This window comes from Antechinus flavipes, chromosome 1 (assembly GCF_016432865.1).
Source record: "Antechinus flavipes isolate AdamAnt ecotype Samford, QLD, Australia chromosome 1, AdamAnt_v2, whole genome shotgun sequence".
NCBI lineage: Eukaryota > Metazoa > Chordata > Mammalia > Dasyuromorphia > Dasyuridae > Antechinus > Antechinus flavipes.
This window is the reverse complement of record NC_067398.1, coordinates 67,779,230-67,798,135: the sequence shown is the minus strand read 5'-3', so window position 1 is coordinate 67,798,135 and position 18,906 is coordinate 67,779,230.

The window sequence follows — 18,906 nt, the reverse complement described above, 5'->3', positions numbered from 1 at the left end:
CATTTGAAAAGGACCAACATAGATTCAGCTGATTTGAATCAAATTGGAATGACTTGCTCAGACTTAGGCTGGATTGAATTGAAGTAAATTCAAATGGATTGAATGAAGTTGAACCAAGTTAAACCAACATGGACTGGATTGAACTGTATTAGACAGAATTGAATCAATGTGAAATCAATTAAATTGTATTGGACTAAACTAAATTGAACTTTTATTGGATTAGACTGGATAAGATTAGAGTGGATTAGAGGAGATCAAATTTTTTTGAAACTGGATTTGATCAGGATGAAGAAAATAGAAAGAAGTATAGTGGATTGAATCAGATTGGACTGGAATGAAATTAATTAAATTAGTTTGGAAAACTTGGACTGGAATTCATTTGAGCAAATGGGATTGAACTAGATTAGACTAGACTGATCCATATGAAATTGTTAATGGGATACAAATTGTATTGGACTAGATTTAACAGTGACCTTATTAAGATATTATTATAAATATAACACTATTCTAGGTTTTAAGAACAGAAATTTAATGAATTAAGAGATACTCATCTGCAAGGAGTTTATATTAAGATACCATTTTTTTCTATAAAATAAAACCATTGCCTACTGTATGCCAAGCATAGTATTAAGCATTAAATAAATGTTAACTCATTTGATCCTCAGAATAATCCTGGGAAATAGATTCTATTATTCCTATTTACATATCAGGAAAGTGATACAGACAGCAGTTAAATGCCTAATAAGTAGCAAGCACTATGGTATATTTTTACATCTACTTTCTCAGTTGATCCTTCCAGTAACCTTGCAAAGTAAATGTTATTGTCTTTCTTTAAAGCTGAGGAAAAGGGGGCAGCATAAATTTAATGATATGCCCAGGATCATATATCTAGTAAAGATTTGTAGCTTAATTCATGTCTTTCTCATTCTAGGCAGAGTACACTACTGACTATACTACCTAGCTCTCCTGCTTTCTATGCCTAGTCTCTTCTTTTGAATTTGTACTACTTGATTTTGTATTGCATCTGCTTCCATTTTTTTTTTAGTTATGATCTTAATGTAGAAAATTCCAAGATATACATATCTATTATTAACTTCTTTCTTACATTCTGTCCCTGAAGTCCAACTCCTAATTTGACATATCAAACTGCATTTTCTATGGTATCTCAAATGCAATATGTCCAAAACACAACTTATTATTTTTCCTTCCATATTAACCCCTTTCTGAAATTCCTTATTATTGTTGTAGTCATCACCACTTTCCTAGTCACTCAGACTCATACATTTTTGTGCCATTCTCAATTCTTCAGTCAAACAATTTACATAGTCTTAATTCTAAAAATTTCCCTTTTTGAGTCATATTTATCTTAGCTGTCAAGATAATTTCCCTAAATTGTAGATTGAACCATATCTTCCTTCTCAATAAGTTCTAGTAGTCCTTTCTTGTTTCCAAAATCAAATAGAAATTATTGTATTTAACACTTAAAATTTTGAATACTATGGATATTCTCTACATTTCTTATATATTATTGTTTTCAAATGAGCCAGTCAGTCTAATCCTGGGTTATTTCCAGGTTTTTGAATATGTGAATTCAGCCCCTTTCTCCATGCCTTTGCATTGATTTTTCCCCTATATTGTGACATGCTTTGCCTCATATCCATCTCTGTCTCCCTGACTTTCTTTGAGAAACAGATGTAATGCTACCCAAATTTTAAAGGACCTTTGCAGGCCCTTTGAGATTACTTTCATCTTCTGTACATATAACTTGTTAATTTATTTTTTTTATTTTTCTCCCCCCCTTGAGTAAAGAGATAAGTTCATTTTTTTTTCATTTTTTAACTATTATTACCAAAATTTAGCTCACTGCCTGTTTCATTAGTTCATGTCTTAATGAATAGCTCTTTATATTACAAATTATAGTTATTAAAATAAATAATAATTTTTGATTCTTACATGCTTATTTGCTTGACTTAAATAGGCAAAGAAAAAGGCAGAAAGGAAAAAAAAAATTAATGTTCCTATTGTTTCTTATGTTAATTCACAGCGTCTATTAAATCTCAAAGGTTGAGTGGTTATCTTTTTTCCCCCAGTAAATTCATTTATTTTTAATGCAAACTGCTTTATGAATCATGCTGGGAGAAAAAAAAAAGTGGGGTAAAATGGAAGAATCATTGGAAAGATTAAAAAAAAAAACAGAAAAGTAAACATAGCACGTGCTGATTTACAATCAGTCTCCATTGCACATTTTCTATATGCAGAAGGCATTTTCTATCCAAAGTCCATTGGGATTGCTTTAGATCACTGAACCACTGAAAAGAAACAAGGTTTTTCATGTTTGATCACCATACATTCTTGCTGTTATAGTGTATAATATATTCATGTTTCTGCTTGTTTTGCTCAATTTATATAGCTATTTTGAAGCCTTTATAAAATCAGTTTGTTCATCAATTTTCATTAAATAAATAATATTACATTACCTTAATATACTACAATTTATTCAGCAATTCCCCAGTTGATGGGCATTCACTCACTTTCCAATTCTTTGCTACCAAAAAAACAAAATAACAACAAAAAACAAACAAACAAAAGAACAACAACAAAAATCCACTATAAATCTTTTTGGACTGTACACTTTATCAAAATGTATTTTCCCTCTTTATCTGTTTTAATAAAAGCTATTTTTATTTTTGCTTTGTAATGCTGGAGAAACTGAGCAAGACAGACAGTAGAGACCAATTTAATAGTTTATTAAATAGAGAGATGTACTGGGACCAAGTAGATCCATGTGGTCCCAGGGCTGGACAAGACAATCATCTCAAAGAATCCGGCAGTAAGTATCAGATAGCAAGCTTTTTTATATGATAACTAGAACAATGACATAATGGGAGAAGTACCTAGATGGGGATAACCTAATAGGGGGAAGCACCTAGAATGACATAATGGGAGATACTGGAGAGGCTCCTGATATTCTAAGGATGTCTAAAATGGATAAAGACTTTTATCCCATTAAACATTAAGTGGGAATGGTTATAACCTGAGGCAGAGTAACCAAATCAAACATTAAAAGGGAAAAATTATAACCTGAGGCAGATAGGATAATGGGGAAACTAAGTCAGGACATCAAAAGGGAACTGTGGCACAACAGCTTTACCTGAAATCAGAATTGCTGCCTCTGTTTTTTTTTTTTTTTTTTTTTTTTTTTTTACTTCAGCTGAAGCGTAATATATTTTATTCTAGACTGTTACCTTTACTGTATATGTCTCCTTCTGTGTCAAATGTGTTTTTTGTAAACAACATATTTATTGAAGGATTCTGTTCTTTAATCCAGTCTGCTATTTGCTTCCACTTCATAGGAAAGTTCTTTCCATTCACATTCACAGTTATGTTATTACCAACTCTGTATTTCCCTCCATTCTATTTTCTCCTCTGTATATACTTTTGTTCTCTTTCCACCCTGCCCTTAGTCATGTGATTTTTTTTACCCACACTACTCACTACCTTATCTCTTATACCATTTCCTCATCTCTTACTAGTGTTTTTTTTTTTTTTAACTCACTCTATTTACTACCTTATCTTCCCCCTTCTATTATCTTTTTTTCTAGTGCTTCTGACCTCAATTCTATCCAGTCCCTCCCTTTTCTTTTCCTTTTTTTCCTTCTACTTTTTAAAAGGATTAAATAATTTTCTATACCCAACTGAATGAGCCCAAACTGATGAGATTAAGTTTCAGACAATGCTCATTCCTCTCCCCTTTTCCCCTTGATTGGAATAGGTCTTTTGAGCCTCATATTATGAATTAATTGTCCCATTATACCTTCCCTTTCCCTTTTTCCCACTATAGTGCTTTTTTTCTGTTTTTTTCTTTGGTAGCATCACCTCAGACTTCATTCATAACCACACCCTTAACATGTCTCCCTTTATTTGCCCCAGTATCTCATACAGTGCTCAAGAGTTGCAGTATTCATGTAGATTTGTAAACAATTCCACCTTTAAATATATATTTTCCACTATTTACCTTTTTTATGCTTCTGTTCAGATCAATGTTTGTAGATTAAGCATGTAGAATAACCATGTGACCATTATGCAGTAAAGAGGTATCATCTAATTGCTTTATATAAGGAGAAGTAAGGGCAGTGACTACTTACTACTGCTAGTATATTAAAAATTAGCTTCAACACAGTTGTTTATGATTACCCTTGAGGAGATATATATTTTTAAATCAATGAAGAAAAGAACTGAAGAAGATAAAGTATTAGTACACAGTGAAAGGAACCAGTACCTTTTACATGGATATTACTAGAATCCTTCCTATGTTTTTTTGTTGTTATGCTGGGTTTTTTTTGGTTTCAAATAGATTATCTATTTGGACAGAATCTGGAGATGTCTCTTTACTTAAGATATTATATATAAAGTGGTGATATTTTGGGTTATGAGTATATGTAGGGAACCAATTCATAAGAATAGAATATGTATAAGGACATCATAATTCATAAACAATCGAGGTGCCATATGTGTAAAAGCAATAGATCTGAGTATAAATGAATCTCATGATAAATGGTTGGTATAATATCCCTAGAGAAAATTGAAAACACAATTTTATGGCTTTTCTTTCCTGAAAATCTTTTGAATATAAAAAAAAGATAATATACCACATTCTTCAGTTTTTAGGGCATAATATAGTTGTACAAATCTATTTTTAAGGTGATTTTCCATTAGCATACAAATTAGACAATTTCTTCTTTATGGAGTGATTGATATCATGCACATCCTTTCCTCTATCTTATTTGTTAAGATTTATTATTATTTTAATTAACATTATTTAGAAAATTTGTGTCCTACAGCTATTGTAATAAAGGAAACAATGCTTTATCTATCTAAATTAATACAACCTCTAAATATCTAATGTGATTTCCCATTGTAAAATATCCTGCATTTAAAATATAGCATTATAATTCCACCAAAATGATACATGCCATTTGATATATAGCTTCTTCATTTTCTTTGCATGTTCTTTAGTGGGTCTGGGGATTAAATGAAGCAGGAACACACTTTTATAAATGAACTTTAACCTCATCTTTGCTTCTTAACATTTTAGACATATGTATTAAAATACAAGTGGAACTTTAAAAGGTTAGATTGATAATATACTATTATTATCAATCTTGGCCCAGCAGCCCAGACTTGGTTCTCACATCACACACACACACACACACACACACACACACACTGCATAATGTTTATGGTATATTATTTTTGTATATCTATATAGCTATACACACATATGTACTATATAAACAATTTATGCCTTATGCTTATCTATGCAAACCTTGTAAATATATATATACACACACATAACCATGTACATATAACTACATGTATTGATATATAGAGAGATGTATAAAACACATATCTAATATACACAAATGCCTACCTACCTTAAATATGTGCATGTATGTTTGTTTTATTTTTCTATTTCCTGAGATTCCTGTTAAAAAAAATGTTCAGAATATTCCTTGAATATAGGTCAAACACATTTCCTTGCAGATACAAAAGAGCTCTTATATCCTTTATAAATATTCAGATCAAGAATGAACAAATATAATAGAATAATTTACATTATATGGCATAGAAACTATAAAAATACAGAAAACGAACAAATACAATGATATCTTTTCTTTGATGATTTATTCTCATTTCTCTTTGCCTGGTCTTCATATATCCATTATAGTAGGTGAACTATAGACAACAAAAGGTATGAGAATCACATGTATGAAACCATTATGGAGAGCAGAGGTATCATTTAGATGGGTTAAATAAGAGGAATTGTGATCACTAGTTATTTAGGCTAGTAATTACAAAACTATAGCATAGTTGCCCAAAGTCAAAATTTATTTATCAGCAGAGAGAACTGAACAAGATATATTGTTGGTACATAATGAAGGATATAAGCTCCTCTTCATTGGTACAATAATCCTTATTTACATAGCTTTTTTTTTTTTTTTTTTTTTTTTTGGTTTTTTGTTAAGGACTGACTCACTGGACAAGTATTCTGAAGATTCTGACATGTCTGAATTCCCTTTTACATCCACATTTTATATATTGTAGTAGTGTGTAGTGGCAATAATTGTCTGAAATAGGAGTTCCCTTAACAAGGAAAAGATTACTAGAACTACATAATAATTCAAAAGCAACCTAATTTACATATCTGTAAAAGATACAGAACTGAATTCCTGTGCATTCTGTCAGAAAATGTGTTTGAGAACCTACAATTGTATGTAAAATGAGATGAAAATTAAATTTCAAAATCTATTGAATATTAAAAGATATTTCCATTCATTAAATTACTACTCTCATTGAAATTATAAAAGTATTAAATATTTTTTGATAAATTCCTCATTATATTTATTAGGTCAATTAAAAGATAGTTGAAAAGAGACTGTGATCATCTGAGACTATACACATATTAAAGAATAACAATTAATTCTTTAATTAAACTTCTGTTTATACTTTCTCTTCTCAATGCAACTGTTTTCTCTTTAATTAAGTTTTGATCAAAAGGATTAGCACATGAAATTTTTTGCTGACTTTAGATTTATGCTGCAATATGTAAAAACTGCAAGATGCAAACATACTTTAGAAATACTAACACACTTTCATTTACAGATGGATGTATCAGAAGAGAAAAATAACAAGTATCTTTTAGATTGCCTACTTTCCTCCTTCCAAAATACATTTTCATGTCTTCCCCTCATAAAAAATAGAAAGACAACAAAATAACAAAAATAAACAAACTCATTTGATTGTACCATCTTCATTATCTTCCCTTCTCTACTGTTCTCCTTGAGAATGTCATCTACACTCACTGCCTTCCTTACTCCACTTATGAAAAGCAAATCCTCTTGCGTTATGGCTTCTGGCCTTATCATGAACTGAAGCTGATGTTTGTAAATCTAACTAATAATTCCTGGTTGGCCAATCTAACATGTCAAACCTATCTTCAATATTTGTAGATTGTCTTCTCATTCTTTATATTTCCTCCTATCTCTCTTTCATTACACTGCTTTCTCCTGATTCACCTCTAATTTACACTTTACATATCATTCTTTTTTCCCCTTGAATCTTAATTTAAATCACTTAGGTACTCCTCCTCCCAATGATCCATAGTGAAGTCCCTTCTCTTTTCTTCTATACTATCTTCTTTGATGCTGTTATGAGATCACAGAGGTTCAGCTATCATCTCTGTATAAAAGAGCCCTGGATCTAGATTTTCAGACTTAATATCTCACATTAACTCTACTCTGATGATAGCAATTCACTTTTTAAATATCTTTTATGCTTGTTTGCATGATCCACAGGTTTATTTCTTTTGCCCTGGTTATCCTCCATGATAGCTTCTTCTTCTTACTCAACTTTGCATATTGGATTCTTGGTTGGCTTTCCTTGAGATTCAGTTATAACCCTTACCTTCTTCAGGAGTCCATTTTCTGGTAATTTTCAATGCATCTTCTCCACTAGTATCTTTCCATTAAGATCACTTCCCATTTATTATCTGTAGATTTTATATTCACATAGTAATTTCAATAATGACTCATTAATTACAATATCATCTTAATAGCAAGAATAATGTTTGTTTTTGTTTTCTTTGCCTTTCTTCTTATGTTTAGTGCCCACTTCATTTCCTAGCATATGCTGTTTTCCTATTGTTTCAGTCATGACAGACTCTTTATAGTCACATTTAGGGTTTTCTTGGTAAGGATAATGGCAGGGTTAGATATTTCTTATTCTAGCTCACTTTAAAGATGAAGAAACTGAGGCAGTTAAGTGAGTTGTCCAGTGTCACATAGGTAGAAAGTGTTTAAGACTGGATTTGAAATTGTCTTCCTAACTCTAGATACCATAATCTATCCACTGTGTCCCTAATTGCTTCTTCTGGAAAATAGTAAACTCTTAATAATTGTTCATTGATTTTATTTGACTTGTTGATCAATAATTGAATATTGCCAAACTTGGATTCAAGAAGCATGACAAGACATTTTTCTATTCATTATTTTCTTTCTAAATCTATTCAGGTAAATCACTTCAATATTTTGTCAGATAATGCCACTATGAACCTACCTAATAGAGATGTTTCTAGATTAATGAAATGATATATGTAAAATGCTTTAAGTCCTGTGAAAGACAAAGCCATAGTTATCAGGGCAAAAGCTTAGATCTATTATTTTGGTTTGGCATTTCCAGAAAGATTAATTTGAATGGTCTGCTTTATTCCTCCATAGAAAATTTACTGTAGATTCAGTTTAATATTGCATGTCCAGAAAGTAATGGTTAGGTAAATGAGGTGTCGTTCAAACGAGGCCCTGAAATAGGAATAACACTTTGCCCTTTCTAGAATCAGTTTTACCTTTGTATTGTACACCATATTGTAACAATCTTTTGCACTATCAGACATAAATAAAAGACAAAGAAATAACCAAAAAAAATTTAAAAGTCAGGTTTTCTCTATTCATATCTCCTTAATTTGTGGATGATGGAAGAATTACTTACTTGTGCTAACAGTTAATATTCAAGTGAACATATGATGGAAAGGAGGAAAGAAAGAAGGTAAAAAGGAAGGAAGGAAAGAAGAAGGGAAGGAGGAAGGGAGGGAGGAAGGAAAGAAGGGAGAAAGGGGGCATTTATTAAATATCAATTGCATGCCTAACTGCTCTAAAGATAGTCTTTCATTTTATCCTCAGCAAAACCCTGACAAGTTCTTGGTATTATTAGCCCCATTACACCGTAAGGGAAATTGAAGCAGAGACAGTAATGATTTCCATAATGATGACACAGTTTCTAAGTATCTGAGGCTAGATGGGAACTAAAATCATCTGAACTTCAAATCTCAGTCCTCATCCATTCTTCAACGTAACTGCCTGAACTTTAATTTTTAATCTGTATTTCTTTTCCCTTATGTTGCTCCTCCATTTATAATACTCAATTTAAAATTATGTTGACATTCATCAAGTAGATATAATATTTATTATATATAGTTTTTATGTATATATATATATATGAATGATACAAAATGATAATTATATTTCTAGTCTTTGGATTTTACTTATTTAATTATTTATAGAGAAATAGAAATATTTACACAATAAACATTGACCATTATTATTTTCCCCCCTTCTAATTACTGAATGTCTTTCAAGAGATAAATACAAAATATGCCTCAGAGGGGTTGAAGTCCAGTTGGACCAGGAGTAAAACTGAGAGTGCACCAGTGAGGAGGAGCAAGAAGAGGTAATGGAAGACTAAAACAAGCAAAAGGAGGAGGAAGGAGAAAAACTTTTTGTCTAGCCACCATGGCCAGATAGCTCTTCTGGATTCTATCCTTCAGACTCCAGACACAACTGCAGTGTTCCCTCCATGGTAGCCTGTTCCTGGGCTGAGACCCTTCAATCCAGCACCCTCCATCTGGCTGGTCTGCGGAGCTCCTCACCCAGTGGCCAAATCCCAGTCCTCTATAGAAAGAAACACAAGGGAGAAGAGAGAAGTGGTAACTACCCCCTAAGGAAAAAAATACTGACAGAACCTGTTTTGTGCCATCCTGGTGATTGCTTTCTCTGTGTCCATCAAGGCATAAATATCTAGGGGCAAATGAGTACCAGGCTGGCCCCTTCTGCATTAAGCAGTTTCAAAATTCTCTGTAAGGAAATGGATTAAACAACAGGAGAGCCACTGCGTGAGACTGCGGAAAGAAAGCTTCCTGAGACTGAAGACTGGACAGTTGATGAAGTTGAAGCTGGCAGATGCATCAGCGCCCTGTCCCATCCCATTCTTTCTGATACTCTGAAGAATACAGGTCTGAAGAGTGCATTTGATGACATCCTTACAAAGATAATAATTGAGTTGGTAAACTGTTCTTCCATAGAATTGATACTCTGGAAACTTCTCCAGGAATTCCTTCCAGATAAGCTAAAGCCTTCATCTTATGCTAAGAACCATGCAGAAGACTGTAAAGAGATTCTTTGGTCCACAAAAGGACCAAAATAAACACATGAAAACTACCTTCCAACAGATAGCTCTTTTCTGACACTACTAAATAGTAGTTCCTCTCTACAAAAGCCTAAATACAGATGGCTGCAAAAAGAAAGAAAAAAAAAAAAAGAAAACCAATTTAAACAGATGTGAAATTATTGCAAACTCCTGTTGTTTGTATGACCTGCTCAGCCTATGGACTTGAAAATTGTATCAAATGTGAGGTATAATATCTTTACATATGATTTATTATTCTTTTGTTTTGTTATTTTGATTTGGGCTGCTTCTTACCAGACTCAACATCTTATCAAGGAAGTTTCTAGTTAGAACAAACAGTCTTCTGGGAGGCTTATTGGGAATGTGAAATTACTGCCCTTGGGAATGAATTAGAAGAGTTGGATTCAGAATGTTGGAGTCTCTCATCTTATTATCTTCTAACTGTTAAAAAGCTTTTGAAGAATACTCTCCTTGAGATATTCATAAAACAAACCAGGAGAGGAAGGTTTGGCTGTTAAGACAAATATTCTTGGCAAAATGAAGTTCAGTTTACAGCTTTCTGATGAATTAGTGAGAGAAAGGTAAAATTTTTGTCTGAGCCTCTTTGTGAAACGCACCAGGGATAAGGTAGCTATTGTGCTTGCTGCTCTGGTCCACTCACTGGAGGGCTCTACTGTCTGAAAAGGGCTCAACTTTTTGCCTCTGAAGAGCAGTTCAGGACAGAGAATGCTTTGGAAAGCTCCCTTGCTTGTGCTGCTATTCTGCCTTAGTTTGTTGTACCCTAATTAAAAAAGCTTGATGATCCAATGATGTTTCCAGGTTATTTAGTGTTAGATGGTATAAGTACTTTGATGATTGAGAGTATAATTCATGTAAATTTGATGATAGAATGCCATCCTTTAGGCAAATCTGAAAAAAAAAAAACTGTATGCATTCTGTTAAATACAGAGTTGATTGCCTATGAGAAAGTACAGTTGCCTTACCAGAGACATTATATGGATGAATGGATTAGAAGCCCAAGGATGAGGTGTTGATCTCAGTTGGCGAAGGACACTTATTGGGATATACATATATAGCTTGTTGGTTTGATGCTCTGCCTATTACAATTGCCTCACACTTCATAATGTTGCCATTAAGGAATCATTTGAATTTCTGCTTCTGGAATTGTGGGGATAGAAAGTTTGCTTCTTTGAGGGGAGCTAGCCCAGGGAGTAGTTAACTTGGGATGCTATATGGATTAACTTTTTAGTCCCTTGGCTACCAAAAAAACAACTTATACCCTGCCTTGCTGTCACAGGTTGTGACTGACTTGTCAGAATGCTCTTCAAGCTTTTCTCTTTGTAGCAGTCTCATTATCCAGATAGGAAAACAAAGACAAACAAACAAACGGAAAAAAAAAAAAAACAAAAACAAAAACAACAACTGTTACATGGTCCAGAACACGTCCCTTGCCTTAGTGAAGTTCTTGGTGAAGACTCTGACCTTAGAGAAGGCCAGCTTATCATTGGGTCTGGTTCTGCTCTTACCTCTACTATTTTGGCTTTCACTATTTCTGCCTTTATTGTCAGGAAAAGTAAATGCAATGTTTAATATTGAAACTATTTAATGTATAAACAGCAAAAATATTCACATTTCAAACCATTGTTGAAGATAGATGAAAACCAGCCAACCATTTCTTTTTCTTGAACTTGAGGCTGCATGTAAAGTGTCCTTAGAAATGTGCCCCTTCACAAAACAGCCAATAACTTTAATAATATAGTGTTTGACAAACCCAAAGACCCCAGTTTTGGGGATAAGAACACATTATTTGACAAAAATTGCTGGGGAAATTGGAAATTAGTATGGCAGAAACTAGGCATTGACCCACACAACACCAAACACCAAGATAAGGTCAAAATGGGTTCATGACCTAGGCATAAAGAATGAGATTATAAATAAATTGGAAGAGCATAGGACAGTTTACCTCTCAGACCTGTGGAAGAGGGAAGAATTTATGACCAAAGAAGAACTAGAAATCACTATTGACCACAAAATAGAAAATTTTGATTATATCAAATTGAAAAGTTTTTGTACAAACAAAACAAATGCAGACAAGATTAGAAGGGAAACAATAAACTGGGAAAACATTTTTATAATCAAAGGTTCTGATAAAGGCCTCATTTCCAAAATATATAGAGAATTGACTCTAATTTATAAGAAATCAAACCATTCTCCAATTGATAAATGGTCAAAGGATATGAACAGACAATTCTCAGATGAAGAAATTAAAACTATTTACAGACATATGAAAAGATGCTACAAGTCATTATTAATCAAAGAAATGCAAATTAAGACAACTCTGAGATACCACTACACACCTATCAGATTGGCTAGAATGACAGGGAAAGATAATGACAAATGTTGGAGGGGATGTGAGAAAACAGGGACACTGATACATTGTTGGTGGAATTGTGAACACATCCAGACATTCTGGAGAGCAATTTGGAATTATGCTCAAAAAGTTATCAAACTGTGCATACCCTTTGATCCAGCATTGTTTCTACTGGGCTTATACCCCAAAGAGATACTAAAGAAGGGAAAGGGATCTGTATGTGCAAGAATGTTTGTGCCAGCCCTGTTTGTAGTGGCTAGAAGCTGGAAAATGAATGGATGCCCATCAATTGGAGAATGGTTGAGTAAATTGTGGTATGTGAATGTTATGGAATATTATTGTTCTGTAAGAAATGACCAGCAGGATGAATACAGAGAGGCTTGGAGAGACTTACATGAACTGATGCTGAGTGAAATGAACAAAACCAGGACATCTTTATGCACTTCAAGGCCTTTTGAAAGGCCTTAGAGGTTTCTTAGTGAGTTAATTTACTTTTTCATCTGGGTAATGCAGCATGGACCAGGAATCAGTGAATATTGAAATTGGGATTTTTTACTAGAAAATTGGGATTTTTACTAGAAAATAAGTCCCTTTAAAACAATTGTCAATTTCCTGCAAATTTTGACCTACAATGTAGGGTTTTTGATAATTATGAAATGTGAAGCTAATTCTCACAAACTTGGTTAACTACAAGAAAGAAGTGCTTTTCATCCTTAAAAAGAGGGTAAGAATGAAAGGATGAATATTGATGAATATGATGGAAAGTAAGTAAGAAACACTATGCATACTAATGTTGATTCCTCCTCCCAGAAAATGGGATTGTGGGTTTCTGAATTGTGAATCGCATGCTGAATACTGACTTGTGAATCTCCCAAAAGTGTGAACTCCAATGAGTACTTAAATACATTAGTGAGCTAGAGGATTTGCTAAGTACTATGTTAAATTAGGCAACTGACTTATCACTTTGTAAAGATTCTAACAGAGCAAGGAGCAATAATTTGTGATCATGGGAATGAGTAAGCTGGAGGATCAGAGCCAGTGGCTCTCACCTGTGAGCAAACTGTAGAATTGCTGGATTGGCTCTCCTCTTATTGGCAAGTATATTGCATACTCAAAGCCCAGGATCTGCTTCTCTGAATGGTGATTGGGGATTGTCTACTGTTCACACACTGATCATGCTTGCAAAAATGTGTATCAACATAATAAATTGGAGCTCTTTTCACACTTTATGAGTCTCCCACCTCATTCATCTTGTATCTGAGATCAAAGGGCTTGTATGCTTTGAGCTCTTAAAGATAGCCATAATACCCTCCAACATTTGTCATTATTTTTTTCCCTCAGTTTAGCTAAACTGAGAAGTGTATAGTGGTATCTCAGAATTGTCTTAATTTGTATTTCTCTGATCAATAGTGATTTAAAGCACTTTTTCATATGACAAGAAATGTTTTTTAATTTTTTCATCTGAAAATTGCCTGTTAATATCCTTTGGCTTTTTAAAATTTGAGTTTGATTTGATTTTTTATGAATTTGAGCCAATTATCTATGTATTTTAGAAATGAGGCTTTTATCAGAATCATTGAATGTAAAAATTGAATGTAAAAAATGTTTTTTAAGTTTATTGTTTCCCTTCTAATTTTGTCTGCACTAGTTTTGTTTGTATAAAAATTTTTAAGTTCATATAATCAAAATTATCTAATTTGTGATCAATAATAATCTCTAGTTCTTCTTTGGTCATAAATTCCTTCCTCCTCCACAGATCTGAGAGGTGAACTATCCTATGTTCTTCTACTTTTTTTATAATATCATTCTTTATGTCTAGATCATGAACCCATTTCAACCTTATCTTTATATAAGATGTCAAGTGTGGGTCAATGACAAGTTTCTGCCATACTAGTTTCCAAATTTCCCAGCAGTTTTTGTCAAGTAGTGAATTCTTATCCCCAAATCTAGACTCTTTGGGTTTCTCAAATACTACACTGTTATAATCATTAACTATTTTGTTCTGTGAACCTAACCTATTCCACTGAGCAACTGTCTATTTCTTAGCCAGTACCAAATGATTTTGATGGCTGCTGTTTTTTTAATATAGTTTTAGATCTGGTACAGCTAGGCCACCTTCGTTTTCTTTTCTTTTCATTAATTCCCTTGAAATTCTCAACTTTTTCTTATTCAGATGAATTTTGTTGTTATTTTTCTAGGTCAGTAAAATAGTTTCTTGAGAGTTTGATTGGTATAGAACTAAATAATTAGCTTATTATTATAGATTAGCTTAGGTAGTACTATAACCTTATATTCACTTGACCTATCCAAGAGCACTTGATATTTTTTTTAAATTGTTTAGATCTGATTTTGTGTGGAATGTGTATTTGTAGTTTTGCTCATATAGTTGCTGACCCTCTCATGGCATCTATATTCCCAAATATTTTATCCTAGTGACAGTTCTTTTAAATGGAATTTCTCTTTGTATCTCTTGCTGTTGGATTTTGTTAGTGATATATAAAATGCTGATGATTTATGTGAATTTATTTTGTATTCTGCAACTTTGCTAAAGTTGTGGAATACCTCTAGTAGTTTTTTAGTTGATTGTCTAGGGTTCTCTAAGTATACCATCCTATTTGTAAAGGGCTGAAACTCTGAATAGGTACACTTGAATCAGACAACCCAGCACTTAATGCTAATTATCTATTGGACAAGAACTCTATTAGCCTGTTTAGAGTTTCTCTTCTCACAGTTAATGCTAGCTCAATGCTTGGGGTTAAGAGAATTGTAGGGAGGAATTAGGGGATGGAGTGAGAGAGGTGAGAGAACTTCACTTGGCCTCAGAAGGAGGAGGAGAAAAGTGTAGATATTCATTGAGATTCTGAACTCTAGAATCAAGGAAGGATCCTTGGCAAAACTCCTGGCAGTTTTGTCCATCTACTTCACTTCTCCCCCTAAAGACAAGAACTTTTGCTTATCCTGACTCTAGCTGATTCTGAGGCCTCCAGGGATCTACCCCAGACTTCACACTTATCATCTGCAAAGAGTGATCATTTGGTTTCCTCATTACCTATGCTAATTCCTTTAATTACTTTTCCTTCTCTTAATGCTGAAGCCAGCATTTCTAATACAATATTGAATAGTAATGATGATAGTGGGTATCATTGTTTCACCCCTGAACTTAATGAGAATGGTTCCAGTTTTCCCCTTTACATATCATGCTTGCTGACAGTTTTAAGTAAATGATACTGAGTGTTTTAAGGAAAAGTCTATTTATTCCTATACTCTCAAGTGTTTTTAATAGGAATGGGTGGTTGGGTTTTCTCAAATGCTTTTTCTGCATCTATTGCAATGATCAGTGTTAATTTGGTTATTGATATAGTCAATTATGCTAATAGTTCCCCCCCCCCCCAATATTGAGCTTCCCCTGTATTCCTGGAATAAAATTCTATTTGATCGTGGTGTAATGTCCTGGGCATGATTTTTGGTAAATGCTTTGCTAATATTTTATTTATGATTTTTGCATCAATATTCATTAGGGAGATAATAATAACCCTTTTCTTTCTTTCTTTCTTTTTTTTTTTTTGGTTTTGCTTAACTGATTCTTTTTGTCTCAATGAGTTATTCTTTTCCTCTTGTTCAGTTCTGAATTTTGGTGAATTAATTTCTTAATTTTCTGGTTTTTAAACTTGTTTTTGGTTTTTGTTCAATTGAATTTTTAAATGAGTTGTTTTGTTCTATGGATTTTTTTTCCATTTCACAAATTGTGATTTACTCATTTTTTACTTATTTTTTTCTCTATTTTTTCTTTTATCTCTCTTACATGATTTTCAAAATCCTTTTAGAGGCCTTCCATGAACTGAGGCCAATTCTTATTTTTTTCTTGGAGGTTTTGAATGTAAATGAGCTTTGCCTTTTTTTTTTTTTTTTAATTTGTGTTTTGATCTTTCTTTTTACAATAGTCACTTTCTAAGGTTAGAATGATTTTTTCCTGTTTTTTATTCATTTTCAAGCCCATCTTGGGACTTTTTACTCATTGTTAATTGAGGGTTTTTGTTCTAGGGTGGAACACGCATTATCCCAAATTTCAAGAGTTTTGTGCAGTTGTTTTCAGGGATACTTCTAGGGACTTGCAAGTTTTCAGTTCTTTCAAGTTGATATTATCTAAAAAGTGCTATTTCTATTCTTCTGGCCTTTGCTCTAGAATGTGAGTCAATACAAATATTGGATTTTTGCCCTGAAACTTAGGAAAGTCCCTAATCCCCTGTAGTCACAAGCTTTGGTGTTCTAGTGCTCCTCTTAGTCTTGGGACTATCACCCAAAATTGTGATCCAAAGACAAGTTTGGGCAAAGCAATAGAGGACTGCCCTAGTACTAGTAAAGAGAAACCTGTAATTTATTTCTGACAATTTATTAAACCTTCTCCAGATCTATAAAGTGAAAGGTTGGGAAGCCATTGCTGCCACTGATGATTCAGTGATTCCCAAGACCTGCTCCTGGTTTTCTAGCAATTGCTCTTTGCTGGCAAAACCTGGACTGGGCTGTGATACACACTCACTCTGCTACAACAGTGTTTTTCTGCTGATCTTCTAAGTTGTCTTAGGCTGGAAATTTCTTTGGGCTCTAGAATTTGTTTAAACTCTTTATTTAGAGGTATTTTGAAATGTTTGGGGGAGACCTCAGGTGAGTCCCTTTCTTTACTATGCCATAATAGATCATCTAGTTTGTGCTCTAGTTATAGGCTATGATGATATGTTATTTTAATTGTTATCATTATTTTTAATGTTTTTGAAGTCTGTTTCATTTATATATTTTTTTCTTTAACATCTGATAATATGACAGCTAAAATGTAATGACTCCTTTACAATAATCCATGAACTGAAGAAAATTGCAAAGTGACTCTTTGTGCATCAAAGTATCTAATTAGAAGCTTAGAATATATATGTACAGAAATTAAATTAATGTTCCTGGCTTTTAGTAAATCCTTTTTTCCATTTTTGTGATATTCATCAGGATTTTCCAGTCATTGTATAGCTTTTCCACTGGACTCATTCATAATAGATTTGTGAAAAGGTTTTTGTTTTTGTTTTCTTTGTTCCTTCAAAGTGACTAAGTTGTCTTCTACTCTTTATATAGACAGGACCTCAGCAATTGTAGCACAAGAAGCTGATGTGACATCAACCAAAATTTATGTATAAAAACATATACTATGTTAAAATAATAGATTGTAATAAAATTGTGTATGCTTCTGGCATTTGTAGAAAATAAGAAGTTGCAAACATGATTTATGGCATAGCTGAAGTGAAAATAGATAATGTCAAGAAAGACAAATAGGGAAATTGCATTCTGCTTAAAAGAACCATAAATAATGAAATAATATCAATATTTGTTATATATAGCACTATATTGTGAGACACTAAAAGAGCAAAATTCCCAGCACTGGCTATTTTTGAATGAAAGTTGTGGAGGCTGTGTGCATAACTATTTGGAATTTGTTCATAAAGAAGTTAAAAGAAACAAAAGTTGAAAGAGTATTATGGAAATATAGAACATGCTTATTTTTGTGAGATAAATATTTGTAAAGATATTTTTGTTCTCAGTTTCACACAGAAAAAGAAAAATCACCCTTGTTGATTATCCTATCACATGCTACTGCCCAGAAAGATTTTAACTGGCCAAGGAAAGAAAAAAAGAAAACCATGAGGTATAAAATGCATATGAAGCCAATAATATGGAAATACTATGTCATCTTCATCTAAGACCTGCCTCCTTGTGATCCTGCAATATTATATTTCAATTGTACAAGGTTATATTGGAAAAGCATGTTGTAGAGCCTAAATTACAAGGAATCTGAGTAGGTTCTTCAAATAAATCTATAGCATATGGAACTACCTCTTAAAACCTCAACATTAGTTTGAGATACACACACACAAACACAAATGCATGCACACTCACTTACATATCTCACAAAGCAAACAAGTCATCCTTTATGTATTTGTCTCTCAAGACTGAATATACCATATTAATTTCAAATTTCATAAAACTGTCTTTTTACTGCCTTCTTAATTATTTTCTGAAGGAACTCAATAAAAAATACAGCTTTAAATGAAAATGTAATTATGAAATATTAAATAGTGATAGGACCAAGAAAAATATAAAATTAATAGTTATGTGAAAAAACTATAGTGATGAAATAATATATCAAAATTTCTGTAATATAGCAATTTTTTGAAAAAGATTTTGAAGCTTGCTAGTCTTTTTTCAAATATGTCATTCCTTTTGAATCACCTTGGAATACATAGATCCACCTCCATTCTACATTGAAACATTGCAATGAGAATTGAATGGAGGATTACAAGGAATTTAATAGATTACTTAATTTATTTCATTTTATTTTTTATTATTAAAGATTTTTATTTATAAAGCATATGCATAGGTAATTTTTCCAAGATTGACCCTTGCATAACCTTTCCTTCTAAATTATCTCCTTCTTCCCCCAACCTCTCCCCTAGCTGGCAGATAGTCCAATACATGTTAAG